General features: G+C 38.1%; 1 protein-coding gene across 1 annotated transcript in view; it reads left to right on the plus strand.

The window, feature by feature from the left end:
* The window catches only part of FGF13 (fibroblast growth factor 13), an 833,122-nt gene that overhangs the window by 105,956 nt on the left and 708,661 nt on the right, over positions 1 to 18,505 (plus strand). Inside the window, exon 3 of the mRNA XM_081565116.1 lies at positions 6,994 to 7,165. The gene's annotated coding sequence lies outside the window, so the exon portion shown is untranslated. The remainder of the gene's footprint in view (positions 1 to 6,993; positions 7,166 to 18,505) is intronic.

The following is an 18,505-nucleotide window of genomic DNA, read 5'->3' on the forward strand; positions in this document are numbered from 1 at the left end:
AGGATGGACTGGTTGTATCTCCTTGCTGTCTAAGGGACTATGAAGAGTCTTCTCAAACACCACAGTTCCAAAGCATCAATTCTTTGGTGCTTTCAGCTTTCTTTATGGTCCAGTTCTCACATCCATACATGACTACTGGAAAAACCATAGCTTTGACTAGACAGACCTTTGTTGGCAAAGTAGTGTCTCTGCTTTTTAATAAGCTGTCTAGGTTGGTCATATCTTTTCTTCCAAGGAGCAAGCATCTTAATTTCATGGCTGCAGTCACCATCTGCAGTGATTTTGGAGCCCAAGAAAAGAAAGTCTGTCACTGTTTCCATTGCTTCCCTATCTATTTGCTATGAAGTGATGGGACCAGATGCCATGATCTCAGATTTCTGAATGTTGAGTTTTAAGCCAACCTTTCCACTCTCCTCTTTCACTTTCATCAAGAGGCTCTTTAGTTCTTCTTCACTTTCTGCCATAAGGGTGGTGTCATCTGCATATCTGAGGGTATTGATATTTCTGCCGGCAATCTTGATTCCAGCTTGTGTTTCTTCCAGCCCAGCGTTTCTCATGATGTACTCTGCATATAAGTTAAATAAGCAGGGTGACAATATACAGCCTTGACATACTCCTTTTCCTATTTGGAACCAGTCTGTTGTTCCATGTCCAGTTCTAACTGTTGCTTCCTGACCTGCATACAAATTTCTCAGGAGGCAGGTCAGGTGGTCTGGTATTCCCATCTCTTGAAGAACTTTCCACAGTTTATTGTGATCCACACATCAAAGGCTTTGGCATAGTCAATAAAGCAGGAGTTGATGTTTTTCTGGAACTCTCTTGCTTTTTCGATGATACAACGGATGCTGGCAATTTGGTCTCTGGTTCCTCTGCCTTTTCTAAATCCAGCTTGAACAGCTGGAAGTTCTCGGTTCACGTGCTGTTGAAGCCTGGCCTGGAGGATTTTGAGCATTACTTCACTAGTATGTGAGATGAGAGCAATTGAGTGGTCGTTTCAGCATTCTTTGACATTGCCTTTCTTTGGGATTGGAATGAAAACTGACCTTTTCCAGTCCTGTGGCCACTGCTGAGTTTTCCAAATTTGCTAGCATATTGACGGCAGCACTTTCCCAGCATCATCTTTCAGGATTTGAAGTAGCTCAACTGAAATTCCATCACCTCCACTAGCTTTCTTTGTAGTGATGTTTCCTAAGGCCCACCTGACTTCACATTCCAGGATGTCTGGCTCTAGGTGAGTGATCACGCCATCATGATTATCTGGGTTGTGAAGATCTTTTTTGTATAGTTCTTCTGTGTATTCTTGCCACCTCTTCTTAGTATCTTCTGCTTGTGTTAGGTCCATACCATTTCTGTCCTTCATTGTGCCCATCTTTGCATGAAAATTTCCCTTGGTATCTCTAATTCTCTTGATATCTTGGTATCTTTGTGTTAGGTTCTCTTTTGGTATCTTTCTCTTAGGTTCTCTTGGTATCTTTGTCTTAGGTAATATTATTTTCTCTGAAGGCTACTTTGTCAGATAATAATATAGTCACCTCACATTTCTTTTCATGATTGTTAGGATGAGATATTAGTTTTCATTATCTTAATTTTAATTGATGTGTGTTTTCATATTTACCATGACTTATTTTAGGAAAGGTATGATTGAGTCTTGCCTTATTGTCTAATTTCACACACTCTGTTCCTTACTGAGGGGAGGGGTTTCAACCATTTACGTTTAACGTCCTTAGCAATATGATAGGATTTAAATCTACTATCTTGCTATTTGATTTCTCTTTGTCTTACCTATTCTTTGTTCCTTTGATTCTTTTGTTTGCATTCTTTTGGATTAACTGAATATTTTTTTATGATTCCATTTTCTTACCTTCATCAATTTATTAGCTATGATTTTTGGTTTTGTTATTTAAGTGGCTAAGTTGGCTTGTAGTGTACATCTTTGATTTTTCACATTCTACTTTTAAGTGATGGTATATCACTTCATGTGGTGGTGGTTTAGTCACTAAGTCATGTTCAACTCTTTGTGACCCCATGGACTGTAGCTCACCAGGCTCCTCTGTCTATGGGATTTCCCAGGCAAGAATACTGGAGTGGATTGCCATTTCCTTCTCCAGGGGTCTTCCTGACCCAGGGATCAAACCCTTGTCTCCTGCTTGGCAGGCAGATTCTTTACCACTGAGCCATCTGGGAAGCCCATATCACTTCATACATAGTGTAAAAGCCTAACAACAATATACTTCAATTTTTCATTTCCTGGCCTTTGTTGCCAGTATGTTGCTATAATTGTTACGTGTATTTATGTTATATGCAGAGTACATCATGAGAAACGCTGGGCTGGAGGAAGCACAAGCTGGAATCAAGATTGCTGGGAGAAGTATCAGTAACCTCAGATATGCAGATGACACCACCGTTATGGCAGAAAGTGAAGAAGAACTAAAGAGTCTCTTGATAAAAGTGAAAGAGGAGAGTGAAAAAGTTAGCTTAAAGCTCAACATTCAGAAAACTAAGATCATGGCATCTGGTTCCATCACTTCATGGCAAATAGATGGGAAAACAGTGGAAACAGTGGCTGACTTTATTTTTCTGGGCTCCAAAATCACTGCAGATGGTGATTACAGCCACGAAATTAAAAGATGCTTACTCCTTGGAAAGACAGTTATGACCAACCAAGAGAGCATATTAAAAAGCCGAGACATTACTTTGCCAACAAAGGTCCATCTAGTCAAGGCTACGGTTTTTCCAGTGGTCATGTGTGGATGTGAGAGTCGGACTATAAGGAAAGCTGAGTGCCGAAGAATTGATGCTTTTGATGTGGTGTTGGAGAAGACTCTTGAGAGTCGCTTGGACTGCAAGGAGCTCCAGTCAGTCCATCCTAAAGGAGATCAGTCCTGGGTGTTCATTGGAAGGACTGATGTTGAAGCTGAAACTCCAATACTTTGGCCACCTGATGCGAAGAGCTGACTCATTTGAAAAGACCCTGTTGCTGGGAAAGATTGAGGGAAGGAAGAGAAGGGGACGATAGAGGATGAGATGGCTGGATGGCATCATTGACTCGATGGACATGGGTTTAGGTGGACTCCGGGAGTTGGTGATGGACAGGGAGGCCTGGCGTGCTGCGGTTCATGGGGTGGCAAAGAGTCGGACATGACTGAGCAACTGAATTGAACTGAGCTGAATGTTATAAACATTAAAATACATATTATTGCTTTTCTCTAGGTAGTCAGTTATCTTTTAAAGAGATTTAGATACGAAAAAAATAATTTTCTATTTATCTATTTACCATTACCAGTGCTCTCCATTTATTTGTATGGGTCCAGATTTTCACCCAGTATCATTTCTCTTCTGTGTAACAAACTTTCTTCAATATTTTGTATGGCATGGGCCTGCTGGTGATGAATTCTTTAATCTTTTGTACATCTGGCAAAGTCTATGTATGGCTTTCATTTATGAAAGATAATTTTGTTACTTCACTGTGCTTTACCTTGTGTCTGACTCTTTGCGACCCCATGGACTGTAGCCCACCAGGCTCCTCTGTCCATGGGATTCTCCAGGCAAGAATATTGGAGTGGGTTGCCATGCCCTCCTCCAGGGATCTTCCCAACCCAGGGATCGAACCCAGGTCTCCTGTATTGCAGGTGGACATTGTTCTAATAATAAATTTGTAGTAATCTTTTTATTTTCTCTTGTGTATTTAATGTGTATTTTTTCCTCTGGCTGCTTTTAAACGGTTTACTTTTGGTTTTAAAGAATTTGACTGTGGTGTGCTTTGCTGTTGCTTTTGTCATGTTTCTGGACTTTGGGATTTGTTGACCTTCTTAGATCTGTTGGTTTGTAGTTTCCATCCAATATGAAAAATATTCAGTCACTGTTTCTTCATATATTTCTTCTGCTCCCTTTTCCCTGCTTCAGAGGTTGCAGTTACATAAATATTCAGTTGCTTAGAGTTGCCCCAAAGCCCAATGATATTCTGTTCAATTTTTTTTCAATTTTTGTGATCTTTTTTTAAAAAAAATATATTAAATTGGAGGATAATTTCTTTACAATATTGTGTTGGCTTCTGCCATATATCACGATGTTTCACTTTTGATAGTTTTTATTTCTGTTTCTCCAAATTATCTGATCTTTCTTTTTGTGATGGCTAGCCTGGTGTTAATCAACTCTAGTGTATTTTTCATTGTTTCATTTCTAGGAGTTTCATTTAGGTCTTTTAAAATATCTTGTGTGTCTCCACTATCATGTTCAATATTTTCTCTAGCTTCTTAAAATATATGAAACACATGTATAACCAACACTTGTTTTGATGTACTTGTCTACTAATTCTGTCATCTGTGTCACTAGTTTTAAGTTGATTTTTCTTATAATTTTGGATCTTAGTTTCTTGCTTTCTTGCATGCCTGATTATTTTTGATAGCATGACAGGCATTTTGAATTTTACCTTTATAGTGCTGGATTTTTAAAAATATTTTTGAGCTTTATACTGGACCACAGTTATGTTAATCAGAAACAGTTTGATCCTTTTGGCCTTGCTTTGGTAGACAGCATCAGAGTATTCTTTAGTTCGAAGGCTTATTTTGCCGTGAAAAGTGAAAGTTGCTTAGTTGTGTCTGACTCTTTGCCACCCCATGGACTATACAGTCCATGGAATACTCCAGGCCAGAATACTGGAGTGGGTAGCTGTTCCCTTCTCCAGGGGACCTTCCCAACCCAGAGATTGAGCCCAGGTCTCCCACATTGCAGGCGGATTCTTTACCAGCTGAGCCATGAGGGAAGACTTGCTATTTATTTTGCCTTACTACTGAGGAAAACCTCTCTGAGTACTCAGTGCCTTATGAATTATGAGTTGTCCACTCTGCCTTGTGGGAACAGGAACTTTTCCCATCTCTGTGTGAGAACTGAGGATTATTTGCCTAAATGTTTTGTGTGGTTCTTTCTCTGGTAGCTTCCTCACACACATGTGCTGCTCAGTACTCAACCGCAGATTCAGCAGATCTCCAGAGTTCTCTCTGTGCATCTCGTTTCTCTCTGTTACCCTGTCCTGTGAACTCTTGCCCCTTTGGCTTTTGTAGGCTTTTATCCTTGTCTCTTCCACTCAGGGGCGCCATAGGGCTCTGCTTGGGTTTCCCCTCCCTGCTCAGTTCAGTTCAGTCGCTCAATTGTGTCCAATTCTTTGCGACGCCATGGACTGCAGCACGCCAGGATTCCCTGTCCTTCACTATTTCCCAGAGTTGCTCAAACTCATGTCCATTGAGTCGGTGATGCCATCTCATCCTCTGTCGTCCCCTTCTCCTCCCACCTTCAATCTTTCCCAGCATCAGGTTATTTTCATTTTTTTTTAATTTTATTTTTTATTTATTTTTTAAGCTATTTTTTAAAATTTATTTATTTTAGTTGGAGGCTAATTACAATATTGTAGTGGTTTTTGCCATACATTGATATGAGTCAGCCATGGGTTTACATGTGTTCCCCATCATGAACCTTTTCAAATGAGTCAGTTCTTCACATCTTCTCTGCTCAGCAGCCTGGAAACTCCCTGCAGGCAATAAGCATGGGAAATTGTAGGTCTCATCTCATTTGTTTTCCATATTTCATGGATCACTGTCTTTTATTGCATCACCATCAATGTCTTAGAAATAATTTTTTTTAAATATATTTTGGCCATTTTTTTAGTTGTTTCAGGTAAGAGGGCAAATCGCATTCGTGTTACTCCATCTTGGATGGATGTGGAAACCCAAGCAGTGTGAATTAGTTAGACTAACATTTGCAAATATCCTCCATACCTGGTGCTTTGGGCAATGGAATATGGGTGAAATGGACAGTGTGGAAGCTCCAAGTCTAGATCTTAGAGGCAGGACCTGTGTCTTCTTGCCCTTTTGATAATTTTAAGCTTCTTCTGTGAGAAGAACATGAGCCAGGTAGTTGCTGCCTCTCTGACCTGGGCTCCCTTCATGAAACATGCAGCAAGCTGGTTCTTTGCCTGTAGCTTGAAACAGAATCACCCCATCTGACTGGAAACACTTATAAGTAAGAAATAAAGACTTTTTGTTAGATGGTATTGAGATTTTGTGAATGCCTACTAAGTTCTTACGTGGTCTGCATAAGCAGAAAAGTTTTATGTCAAATGAGGAAAAATCTTAACCTTAATCATAAAAACAGAGAGTCATGGTCCCTTAGTCAATTCCTAGACTTGATTCACTTTATAGATGCAAAACATCTTCAGTGAAGGAGGGACCAGTTCCCCTTGAGAAAAGAGCTGGCTGCACTGACAATAATGAATACTGTTATTGAGTAGTGGGAGAAGGTAGTTATGGATACCAGTTATGACCATGTGACCAGTTTCAGAAATGAGAACTATAATTATATGAATATTTCCTTATTTTGCTGTGAATATATTTGTGTGTTATACATACATATGTATATATATTTCTATACTATACATATATATACTAAGCAAATAATCTTTTCTTTCTTCCTTTTCTTATTCCTTTATCATGTAATATATATTGACTTTGTCATAGTATTTCTTATTGACGGTTTTATAGCATAGTATTTAAGTTTTAGGATATGAAAGATAAAAGTAAACATTCTTCAAGGACTTTAGCTCTTCTTCTGGGGAGAATATTAGTACACTTTCAGTTATATGAAAATAGTTGCATCAGTTAGATGGAGTTATGACCTTGTTATTGTCTTTATTGGAGATTAAGTGTGGTTTAAGGAGTTGCCTATGGTGCCATGTTGTGGAAGTTGTAGGCTTGTGATGGTTAATTTTATGTGTCAACCTGACTAGGCCACAAGTTGTCCAGATATTTGGTTAAAATCTATTTCGTGTATGTCTGTGAGGGGGTGCCTGGATGAAATTAACATTCGAGTTGGTAGACTGAGTAAAGCAGATGGCCCTCTCCAATATAGGTGGGCCTCATCCAGTCCTTTGAAGGCCTGAATAGAACAAAAAGCCTGAGTAACTAAAAGAGAACTAAAAGCCTCTTCTCAACTCTCTTCCAGCTTGGACATTGATCTTCTTCTGCCTATGTATTTGGACTTGGACTGGAATTTATACCATCGAGTCTACTGGTTCCCGGGTCTTCCGACTTGGACTGGAACTCCCACTATTGGCTCTCCTGGGTCCCCAGCTTACCAACTATAGCTCTTGGGACTTCTCAGCCTCCATAATCATGTGAGTTAATCACTCATATAAATATTTTTATACAATATATATTAGTTCTGTTTCTCGGAAGGACCCTGGCTAATAATATAAGTAGTTACTTGCCAAAAAGTCTAAGAAACCTTGCAGTACTTAGCTTCCATTGCTTCTTCAGTTAGTGATTTTGTGCCTGAACAAAACTTTCTCCTTTCACAGTGTTGCCCTTTTGTGACTCCAAAGTGAAAGTAAAAGTCGCTCAGTCTTGTCTGACTGTTTGCGACCCTGTGAACCATAGCCCATCAGGCTTCCCTGTCCAGGGAATTCTCCAAGCCAGAATACTGGAGTGGGTAGCCTTTCCCTTCTCCAGGGGATCTTCCCAACCCAGGGATCAAACCCAGGTCTCCCATGTTGCAGATGGATTCTTTACCAGCTGAACCACCAGGGAAGCCCTTTGTGGCTCCAAACTGTGCTCAAATGTGTTCCTAAGATGCTTAGAGCTTGAACTTGAATGAGCTCAGCTAGAGGGTCTCTTGGGCATTCAGTGAATGACTGAGAGCTGGTACTGAGGGAACTTGGGGCAGGGGCAGAGAGGAAGGGAGTAGCCAGAGGTTCAGTGTGCACTGTTTTAAGGTTTTCCTTGAGATCAGGTCATGGAAGTGACCGTGACATCTGGTAGCTCAAGATGTGAAAGTGTCAGCATGAGGCCACAATCAGATAAACCACCATGACTTAGATTTGAGGCAAAAGCCATGGCCCTCTCATCTGTCACTTCATCATTTCATTTTGGTTGGAGGGGGAAATTTGGTCCCAAGTAGAAGAGGATGCCATAAACTAGTAACTTAAAGGAAGAATTACCCTAGGGCTGCTAGGGTGCTTCATCCCCACCCTAGCATCCAAACCCTCCAGGTTTACCCCGAGACCACAGAGGTCTGTCAAGGCAGAGTAGGTGAGTGGAAAGTATTTGGCCTCAAAGCTTAGGAAAACCATGATATATGTTTTTCAACTCTGCCTATGACTTGCTGTATGAACTTGGGCATATCGCTTGGTCTCTCTGGTATCTTGTGGTATATGAATTCAGCTTCCTAATTCATAAAATGAGGATAATATCACTTTTTCTATCTACCTCCCAGGGCTATCATAAGGATCAAATAAAGTGTTAGACAGGGATGTGCTTTTGACCTGTAACATGCATTGATAGCATAAGGCATTGCCCCACCACTGCCTAATCATGCATTCATTTAACAAATGTTTATTGAGGACTGACTATATATATATATATATAGGACACTCTTCTGGGTCCTGAGATAAAGCACTAAAAACAATATACTTTCCATAATGGGGCTTTTATTCCACCGGGTAGGAGAAAGAGAATAAACCTATTTATGATATCATCAGGTAGTGATAAGAATAAAAATAAAGCAGGTGAAGAAGGTAGATAAAAATGGATGATAAGCCATGGCACTATTTTAGATAGAGTATGTGTGGATTAAGGGGCCCACACAATACCAACTGAGAAATTAAAGGAAAAATGAGGAAAACATAGGGAATATCAAAGACAAAGGAATAGCATAGTCCCTCACAAATTGCCTCCCACAGCACAATCATATTTTAGTACTAGGTGAGAAAAGGTCATTGCATGTTCACACACACATACACACACAGACACCTTTCTCTTTGAAATGAGTTTCATGTAAAAACAAACAAACAAAAAAGAATTTAGTTTATTTGGTGATTTGCTGCCTGCCTTCCCAAACACAAGGACTGGTTTCAGGGTTAATAAGCACACAGGAGGAAATTCAGAGTTTATAGAGTGATATTCCTTTGAGGGTTTTGTGATCTCAAGAAGAATGCTGGGGCTTCTAAGTGGTGATGGGAAAAATCACTTAGTGAGTAAACAAAGTTGTAGCAGCATATTACAAAACAGAGCATGTGGCAAAAAAAACATTTTGGCAATTGATACTGTAGAATTGCCAATTGGGAGAGCCTATTTTTGCAACTAGTTGAAGAAGTGAGAAACCCAAATGACAAGATATCACTTTGTCTTTTGCCAAACAAATGGAGCGAGGAGGTGGATTCCCTTTAGTGAAGATGGTTGAGACTGGTGGGATGTATTATACAAACCAGATCACATAGGCCCAGCCGCCTGGGAGGATTAGTTGGCTTCAGAGGCCAAGTAGTATGGAGCCTTGCATAGAGGATGCCCTCAGGACATGTCTGAGGAACAAATGAGGTCCAGAATCTCCTCAAGCAGTGCATTCTTGAATGATTTAGCTCTGGGAAAGCTGGCTTATGCCAGTAAAGCTCAGACTGTGAATTAGAAAATCAACCCATTAATTAACAGGGAAAATAGAGGTCAAATGATGACGCGTGTTCATATTAGCACCCCCTCCCCAGGAAGGGCAGCCTTCTCCAGTGCATTTGGGGTGTGCACTTGGTCAGTTATTTCATTTTTACTTTGACATAATTTAAAAAACAGAAAGACATTGCAAGAACAGTGTAAGGAACTGCCCTGTGCCATGTATCCTTTATCCCCTCTACCCGGATCCATCAAGCAATTACATTTTGCCCCATTTGTATCTACTTAGCTCTGTCTTTCTTTCTCTTTCTCTCTCTGCCTGTACACAAACACATGCACATATATTTTCCTGAATCATATGGCAATAATTAAGAGATATGGTGCCCCGCAAATGCCTCAGTGTATATTTCCTGAAAACAAGGATAAACACAGTACCATTATCAAAATCAGAAAATTTAACATTGATACAAACCAATTCTGTTTTCTAATTCGTAGTCTGTTTTCACATTTAGCCAGTTATCCTAATACTGTCCTGTATAGCTAATGTTTTGCCTGGTCTAGATTATAATTCAGTGTCATGCATTGCACTTGCTGTCATGTGAATTTAATTTCTTTTATTATTTTTAATTGAGGTACATTTAAGGCATACAACATAACAATTCGATATTTGTATATATTGTGAAATGGTCAACAAGTCCAGTTAGCAGCTGTCACCACACATAGTTATAGAATTTTTTCTTGTAATGGGAACTTGAGATCTAATCCCTTAGCAAGCTTCAAATATACAATACAGTATTAATAACCATAGTCATCATGCTGTACATCCTGTGCACCCCTATGACTTATTTTATAACATGAGTTTGTACCTTTTGACTCCTTTCACCCATTTTGCCCACCCTCCACCCCTTGACTCTGGCAATCACTAACCTGTTCTCTGTATCTACAAATTTGGTTTTTTGTTTGTTTTTTAAAGATTCCACACATAAGTGAGATCATGAGGTATTTGTTTTTCACTGACTTATTTCACTTAGCATAATGCCCTCTAGGTCCATCCAGGGTGTCACAAATGGTAAAGTTTCATTCCTTTTCAATGGCTAAATAATATTCCATTGTATATATACATACAACAGCTTCTTTATTCATTCATCTTTTGGTGGGCATGTAGGTTGTTTCCATGTCTTCTTTTTGAATTAGTGTTTTAATTTCCTTGGATATATACCCAGGAGTGAAAATGCTTATCCTATGGTGACTCTCTTTTAACTCTATTTTTAATTTTTTGAGAAACCTCTGTACTGTTTTCCACAGTGGTTGCACCAGTTTACATCCCACCAACAGTGTAGGAGGGTTCCTTATTTTCCATGTCCTTACCAGCACTTACTTGTTATCTGGTCTTTTTGATTCTAACAGGTAGAAGGTGACATTTCATTGTGGTTTGACTTAGATTTCCCTGATGGAATTTTATCTTCTTTAATCTGGAATAGTTCTTCAGACTTTCTTTGCTACCTTGATTTTGAGATTATTGAAGAATATATGCCAGCTATTTTGTAGAGTGTCCCTCAATATGAGTTTGTCTGATTAGATGCAAGGTTATGTATTTTTGGCAGAAATATCACAAGAGTGATGTTATGGCTTTCTCAGTGCATCATATAATTTTGATGCTAATGTAAATGGAATTGTTTCTTTTAAAATTTCATTTTACAACTTTTCCCTTTTAGTATATAAAGATACAATTGATCTTTGTGTATTGATGTCATATCCTGACACTTTACTGAATTCACTTATGAGTTCTAGTAATTGATTTGGAAATTCTTTTTAATTATCTGTGTAAACAATGATGGCAACTGCAAATAGAGATTAATTTCTTCTATTCCAATAAAATTGGCAAGAATGGACAAATTTGCCTTATTACTGAAAACAGGGTGCAATATTAGCTGGAGGGTTTTTTAAAGATACATATTTGACCATTGAACAATGCGAAGGTTAGAGAGACCAGCCCTCTGCATAGCTGAAAATCTGCTTATAACAGGTAGCCATCCCTCTGTAAACACGGTTCCTCCATATCTGCGGTTTTGCATTTGCAGATTCAACCAACTGTGGTGGGTATAGTACTGTAGTATTTACTACTGAAAAAAATCCAGGACTTGTGCAGTTCAAGCTCAACTGTTCAAAGATCAACTGTAGTTTATAAGATCAAGGAAGCATCCTTCTATTCTTCTATTCCTGGCTTTCTGGGAGTTGATAGTATGAAAGGGTATTTAATTTTGTCAAGATAATTTCTGCATCTATTGAGATAAATGTGTTTCTTATTTTAGTCAATTAATATGTTGGTTAACACTGATTGATTTTAAAGTGTTAATCCAACTCTGCATTCATGGGATAAACCCCTCATGGCCTTGATGTATTATCCCTTTTATGTCTTGACTGAATTATCTTTGGTAATGTTTTGTTGGCTTCCCTGGTGGCTCAGATGGTAAAGAATCTGCCTGCAATGCGGGAGACCTGGGTTCGATCCCTGGGTTGGACAGAGCACCTGGAGAAGGAAATGGCAACCCAGTATTCTTGTCTGGAAAATCCCCATAGACAGAGGAGCCTGGCTGGCTACAGTCCATGGGGTCGCAAAAGCATAGCTTTCTTTTCTTATAATGTTTTACCTGGCTTTCATATCAGGATAATGCTGACTACATAGAAAAAATTGAAAAAGTTACTGTCTCCTATTTTTGAGAAGTGTTTGATTAGAAGTGGTGTTTTTTGGGACTTCCCTGGTAGTCCAGTAAGACTATGAGCTTCTAATGCAGGGGGCCCAGGTTTGATCCTTGGTCAGGGAACTAGATCCCACATGCCTCAACTAAAAGGTCCCACATGCTACAACCAAGACCCAGTACAGCCAAATAAATAAATGAATAAATAATTTTTTTTTTTTTAAAAAAGAAATGGTACTTTTTTCTTCTTTAATTTTTAGAATTCACCAGTGAAGCCATCAGGGCCTAGAGTTTTCTTTGTGAAAAAGTACAAGGTGTTAATAGATATTGTGATATTCAGATGCTATATTTCTTCTTAGGTGAGCTTTGTATTCAAGAAATTTGTTAATTCTGTGATGTTGAATTTTGATGTGTAAAACTATTCATGAATACTTCTTTTTGTCGTTTTAATGACTGTAGGATCTATATTGATGTCCCCTTTCTTATTCCTGATACTGGTATTTTGTGTCTTTTTTTTACTTTTTCCCATATTGGTATTTTCCAAAAAGTAGTTTGTAGTTTTATTGATTTTTCTCTATTATTTTTCTTTTTTCTATGCAACTGACTGATTTCTGCTTTATCTGTGTTATATTTTTACTTCTTACTTTGGGTTAAATTTGCTCTTCTTTTGTTCATTTCTTAAGGTGGAAGTTTAGAGCATTGAAATGAAATCATTCTTTTCTTTAATATAAGCTTTCAATGCACCAAATTTCCCTCTAAGCACTGCTTTAGCTGCATCCCACAAAATTTACTCTTTTGTATGTTCATTTTAATTTAATACAAAATATTTTAAAATTTCCCTTGATCAATAAGAATCATATAGAACCATATTTAGAAGTGTTTGTTTAATTTCCAAATATTTGAAGACTTTTCAGATATCCTTCTGGTACTTATTTCTAATTAAAATTTATTGTGGTCAGAGATCATTCATCATATCAGTTCAATCGTTGAAAATTATTTAGACTTACTTTATGGCCCATAACATAGTATATATTGTTAAATATTCCATATGCTATTGAAAATAATTTTTATTTTGTTATTTTTAGATGGAATATTCTACAAGTGTTAATTGGGTCAAGTTGATTGATGGTACTATTCAAGTATTTCATATTTTCTGTCTAATTAGTTCTATAATGATTGAGAATTTGGTGTTAAAGCATCCAACCTAATTGTAGTCTGATCTGTTATTTCTTTCAGTTTTATTAGATTTTCTCATGTATTTTGAAACTCTGTTGGTATACATATTTAGAAAAGTGAAAGTGAAAGTTGCTCAGTCATGTCCGACTCTTGGTGGCCCCATGGACTGTAGCCTGCCAGGCTCCTCTATCCATGGAATTCTCCAGGCAAGAATACTGGAGTGGGTTGCCGTTCTCTTCTCCAGGGGATCTTGCCAAACCAGGGATCAAACCCAGGTCTCCCACATTGCAGGCAGCTTCTTTACCAGCTCAGCCACAAGGGAAGCCCAAGAATGCTGGAGTGGGTAGCCTATCCCTTCTCCAGAGGATCTTCCTGACCCAAGAATTGAACCAGGGTCTCCTGCATTGAAGGTGGATTCTTTCCAACTGAGCTATGAGGGAAGCCCCATACATATTTAGAATTGTTCTTTATTTTCATTGACTTAGCCCCCTTTTTTTCACTCTTGATAATATTTCTCATTCTGAAGCCTACATTGTCTGATATTAGTATGGATATTCCATCTTTCTTTTGATTGCTGTTTGCATGATATATCATGTCCTATCATTTTACTTTTACCCAACTGTATCTTTACATTCAAAGTGGGTTTCTTACAGAGAGCATATAATTGAATCTTGCTTTTTTATACAATATGTCCACCTTTGATTATTATTTGGTAGTTTTGGACTATTTGCATTTAATGGGTTTCATTATTTTTCAGTGAGTTCTCTATAGATTACAACATGTATCTTTAATTTATCGTGGTCTGCATAGAATTAATACTATGTTATTTCACATAAAATATTATAAACTTTTAACTGCACAATTCCATTTTACTTCATGTCTTTTGTCCTATAGTTTTAATGTATATTACATTTATGTAATAAATATCGCAAACTAATTTAAAATTTAAGAGAAAGTTATATAGTCTTTATATTTACTAACATATCAATATTTACTAATTCAAGAGCTCTTAATTACATTCTGGAGATGTGAGTCACCATCTAGTGTCCTTTCTCTTCAGTCTGAATAACTTTCATAGATCTAGTGGTGGCATATTCTCAGCTTTTTTTTCTTTTAATATGAAAATGTTTTGTCTTCACTTTTGAAAGAAACTTTCCTGGATATAGAATTTTGAGTGAAAAAATTTTAAATTTTTCTTCAGCACCTTGAACATTTTATTCCTTTGTTTACTGGTTTTCATTGTTTCATTTGAGAATCCAGGTGTCATTTGCATTATTGTTCTCTTATTTGTCATGTGTCCTTTACCTCTTTCTGCTTTCAAGACTCTCTTCATCTTTGGTTTTCATCAGTTTGACTATGATATGCTCAAGTGTGGTTTGACTAGTTAATTTTTCAATGAAAGTTATAAGGATTAATTAAAATGTTTACTTACAAATTCTAGCAATTTATTTTATTTCCTTTATTTATTTTTTAAAAATTTATTTATTTTAATTGGAGGCTAATTACTTTACAATATTGTAGTGGTTTTTGCCATACATTGACATGAATCAGCCATGGGTATACATGTGTTCCCCATCCTGAACCCCCCTCCCCATCCCATCCCTCAGGGTCATCCCAATACACCAGCCCTGAGCACCCTGTCTCATACATCGAACCTGGGCGGGCAATCTGTTTCATATATGATAATATACATGTTTCAATGCTATTTTCTCAAATCATCCCACCCTCTCCTTCTCCCACAGAGTCCAAAAGACTATTCTATACATCTGTGTCTCTTTTGCTGTCTCGCATATAGGGTCATCATTACCATCTTTCTAAATTCCACATATATGCGTTAGTATACTGTATTGGTGTTTTTCTTTCTGGCTTACTTCACTCTGTATAATAGGCTCCAGTTTCATCCACCTCATTAGAACTGATTCAAATGTATTCTTTTTAATGGATGAGTAATATTCCATTGTGTATATGTACCACAGCTCTCTTATCAATTCGTCTGCCGATGGACATTAGGTTGCTTCCATGTCCTGGCTATTGTAAACGGTGCTGTGATAAACATTGGGGTACATGTGTCTCTTTCAATTCATGTACGTTATTGATCAGTGTTTAACATTAGGCTGAGTTTTTTCCCTTGTATTAATGATTATCCCTCTAACATTTACAGTTTTATTTTTTTAAACTGGATAATGAATTTGATATTAACACTATAATGCAACTGAGTACAGAATCCATCTAGGCTTTTGCTATTCTCTCTATTACTTCACAGATATCTTCAGTTCAGTTCAGTCGATCAGTCGTGTCCGACTCTTTGTGACCCCATGGACCGCAGCACACCAGGCCTTCCTCTCCATCACCAACTCCCAGAGTTTACCCAAACTCGTGTCCATTGAGTCGGTGATGCCATGCAACCATCTCATCCTCTGTCGTCCCCTTTTCCTCCTGCCTTCAATCTTTCCCAGCATCAGGGTCTTTTCCAATGAGTCAGCTCTTTGCATCAGGTGGCCAAAGTATCAGAGTTTCAGCTTCAACATCAGTCCTTCCAATGAACACTCAGGACTTACCTCCTTTAGGATGGACTGGTTGGATCTTCTTGCAGTCCAAGGGACTCTCAAGAGTCTTCTCCAACACCACAGTTCAAAAGCATCAATTCTGTGGCATTCAGCTTTCTTTATAGTCCAACTCTCACATCCATACATGACTACTGGAAAAATCATAGCTTTGACTAGATGGACCTTTGTTGACGCAATAATGTCTCTGCTTTTTAATATGCTGTCTGCTGCTGCTGCTAAGTCACTTCAGTCGTGTCCGACTCTGTGCGACCCCATAGACGGCAGCCCACAATGCTCCCCCGTCCCTGGGATTCTCCAGCCAAGAACACTGGAGTGGGTTGCCATTTCCTTCTCCAATTCATGAAAGTGAAAAGTGAAAGTGAAGTCGCTCAGTTGTGTCTGACTCTTCACTACCCCATGGACTGCAGCCTACCAGGCTCCTCCGTCCATGGGATTTTCCAGGCAAGAGTACTGGAGTGGGGTGCCATCGCCTTCTCCAAATATGCTGTCTAGGTTGGTCATAACTTTTCTTCCAAGGAGCAAGCGTCTTTTAATTTCATGGCTGCAGTCACCATCTGCAGTGATTTTGGGGCCCCAAAAAATAAAGTCAGCCACTGTTTCCACTGTTTGTCCATCTATTTGCCATGAAGTAATGGGACCAAATGCCATGATCTTAATTTTCTGAATGTTGAGCTTTTAAGCAAACTTTTTTACTCTCCTCTTTCACTTTCATCAAGAGGTTCTTTAGTTCTTCTTCACTTTCTGCTTGCCCATATATAATTTTACAGCATTTATAAAGTTTTTCTGAAGTATTCAGGTTAACTTTTTTAAAAAATTAAGACTTTATTTTCAGAGCCATTTCAGATTCAGAGCAAAGTTAAGGGAAATGTACAGAAATTTCCCATATACTCCTGCCCCCACACATGCATGCTTCCTCATTATCAACATCCCCCACCAGAGTGGTACATTTGTTATTTAATAAATTAACCTCCATTGGAAAATCATAATCACCCAAAGGCCATAGTTTCCACTATAGTTCACTCTTGGTGTTGTATGTTCTATCCATTTAGACAAATGTATAATGATCTGTGTCCATCATTGTGGTATCTTAGAGTTTTCACTGCCCTAAAAATTTTTTGTGTGTTGCCTATTTATCTATCCCTCCCTCCCCAACCCCTGGCAACCACTGAGATTTTTACAGTCTCCATAGTTTTGCCTTTTCCAAAATGTTATATAGTTGGAATCATATAGTATATAGACTTTTCAGATCATCTTTCACTTAGCAATATGCTTTTAAAGTTCCTCTATGTCTTTTCATGGCTTGATGGCTCATTTCTTTATAGTGCTGAATAATATTCCATTGTCTAGATATAACAGTTGGTTTGCCTGTTGAAGGACATCTTGGTTGCTTCCAAATTTTGACAATCATGAATAAAGATGCTGTAAACATCCATGCACAGGTTTTTGTGTGGATACAAGTCTTCACTCTTTTGGGTAAATACCACGAAGCATGATTCCTGGATCATATGATGAGAGTATGTTTGGTTTTGTAAGAAAGCCCAACAGTCTTGCAAAGTGGGTGTAGTATTTTGCATTCCTCCCAACAGTGAATAAGAGTTCCTGTTGCTCCCTGTCCTGGCCAGTATCCAGTGTTGTCAGTGTTCTGGATTTTGGCCATTCTAATACGTGTGTAGTGGTATCTCACTGCTGTTTTAATTTGGATTTTGCTGATGACTGTGATGTGGAGCATCTTTTCATATGCTTATTTGCCATATGTATATCTTCTTTGGTGAGGTGTCTGTTAAGGTCTTTGGCCCATTTTTTAATCGGGTTGTTTCTTTTCTAATTGTTGAGTTTTAAGATTTCTTGTATTTTTTGGATAACAGTCCTTTATCAGATGTGTGCTTTAGAAATATTTTCTCACAATCTATGACTTGTCTTCTCATTTTCTTGACATTGTCTTTCCAAGAACTATTCAGCTTAACTTTTATACAAAGAACAACTCACACTTCCATTTGATTCAATTAATATTTTAATTAAATCTGTTAGTTATAATTAACAAGTAAAATTTGAATAAACAAGTTTGGGAATAAATGGAACCTATACTTAGTATGTACACAGCCTAATGGTGGAAGCAGAGTGGGTGGATGTGCTAGAATACAGTTTATTATCCCTGGGGATTCAGTGTACCATGGTCATTGGACAGAACATTTTACAGATAGATTGAAGTACTTGATTGATTTTCCAAGTAATTGAAATGGAGATCGTTTTAAGGGAGATTGTACTTTACTTAGGAAATTTTGTAAGAGCAGAAGGATGCATGATTAAAACAGAGTCCTGGCAAATGGATTTGAATAATCCTAAAGTGCATATTCCACCAGCGGTTGTGACCTGGTAAATTACTCTTTTACATTATAGGGATATTTACATTTGCTAATTCTTCTGGATACTTAAGTCACCAAGATGTTGGAGACAGTCACACTGATTAGACTGGGAAGGTTTTGGACTGAAGTTGATGACATGGGAGACAAATATCATGAATTAGATTCTTTGGAGGAAGAATAAGATAATGTCAAATTGTGCTATGTGAAGCTTTCTGAGTCTGAGGAAATACCTTTGGGACTAACACAGATGGCAGATGAGTGGGAGAGGAATG

Source organism: Giraffa tippelskirchi, chromosome X, assembly GCF_054371585.1.
Source record: "Giraffa tippelskirchi isolate mGirTip1 chromosome X, T2T-mGirTip1v1.2.pri, whole genome shotgun sequence".
In the NCBI taxonomy this organism is placed as follows: Eukaryota; Metazoa; Chordata; class Mammalia; order Artiodactyla; family Giraffidae; genus Giraffa; species Giraffa tippelskirchi.